This window comes from Habropoda laboriosa, unplaced genomic scaffold, assembly GCF_001263275.1.
Source record: "Habropoda laboriosa isolate 0110345459 unplaced genomic scaffold, ASM126327v1 scaffold273, whole genome shotgun sequence".
Taxonomy (NCBI): domain Eukaryota; kingdom Metazoa; phylum Arthropoda; class Insecta; order Hymenoptera; family Apidae; genus Habropoda; species Habropoda laboriosa.
In genome coordinates this window covers 156,185-157,667 of record NW_017100384.1, presented here as the reverse complement: position 1 = coordinate 157,667, position 1,483 = coordinate 156,185, and the positions used below count along the sequence as shown (strand labels likewise).

General features: G+C 32.2%; 1 protein-coding gene across 1 annotated transcript in view; it reads left to right on the top strand.

Moving 5' to 3' along the window:
- The window catches only part of LOC108574990 (26S proteasome non-ATPase regulatory subunit 10-like), a 7,124-nt gene that overhangs the window by 2,188 nt on the left and 3,453 nt on the right, over positions 1–1,483 (top strand). The gene's annotated exons all lie outside the window — the stretch shown is intronic.

Genomic DNA, 1,483 nt, shown 5'->3' with positions numbered 1-1,483 from the left:
GGTACACCTGTCCCCCGATTTACACGGATGATCGGTTCCTCAGAATACCGTGTAAATCGAAATCATGGCTTTTTGCATGAAAAACCGTGTAAATCGGGGAAAAAACAAAATGCGCATAATTTAGTCCGTGATTTAATTAAATTCATTATTTTAAATGTAAAATAAAAATAAAATAAAAATGAAAAACAAAAAATATTCAGGGTCAGGGTTTAGTTTCGAGCGAGCGGCAGCAAACTTTACGTTACAATATGAATGCTTTTTGTGTGCAAAAAAGGGGGAAATCCCGTTCAGTTTTTGGTTTAAAGCCAGTGTTAACAAACGAACGGTACTAAAAAATGACTGTACAAATATGTGCGCAGCATAAACTTTTATTTTTAACAGTTTATATTTCTGAAAAGCCGTTATTTTGAAAACCGTGTAAAAGTGAAATCGTGTAAATAAAGTACCGTGTAAATCGGGGGATAGGTGTATAATGTTTAGTTATATCATACAGAGTGTTCTGCAACAGATAGGAGAAATTTGAAAGGGTATATGTTGTTGCCCACTTAATAGCACATCAGAATAGCAATGTTCAATTGTCCACTCATTCAGGCGAACCAACTCTATCAATTTTTCGCCTCACTGGCATTGTATGAATAGCACACAATCGGCATGCGACCATCGCCTGATCGGCAAAATATTCATGCAGAGAATTTCACCGCTGTCGAGGCGATACGGAAGAGTGTTGATGCTGTGCTGTTATGGATAAGTGAACACACTTATATTTAAACTGCATGTGGTAATGTGAATATGTCAATATTGATCTATGCCGTTCATATACTGTGCTGTTAAGTGGGTGATAGTATTAATTCTACACGACAAAATAAAACGAATATTATAAGTACCAAAATTGTGATTGAAGTTTCTTTTTTTTTAATTACAAGCACTTAAAAAATTACTCAAAAAATTCTTAAGACCAAACAATTTGTCATAAGCTGGTCATCATAAAGCAGGTCAATAAACCGCGTAGTACGGGGTCAAACCGCGTCTTTTTATAAGTAAAAAGAGAAATCTCAATCACAATTTTATTATTTTTAATCTTCGTTTTATTTTGTTGTAAAACATCACCGCTTAAAATTTGTCCTACCTACTGCCGAATGTCTTGTACATATAAATAAAAGTTTAAAAGATCTTACAAATTTTACAATTAATATTAGTATTTGTATGAGATAGGATTTGTATGTTTATGTTTCTGTTATCTTTTTAAATTTCTTGAGTTTTCGGTTATATAGAGTAACTATTTTAAATTCAAAGGATGTGGGTTAATTTCGGGAATACAATGACTTTTTTATATCTCAGTTTTCACACCTTCACAATTATAGAAGTCTCCATGTAATTAAAAGTACTAAATAAGATGTATACATTGCAGTAAAATCAGAACTATGTAATATATTAGTTTTTTGTAATTTTTGTACTGCACATAACGTAAAATACCTGCAATAAA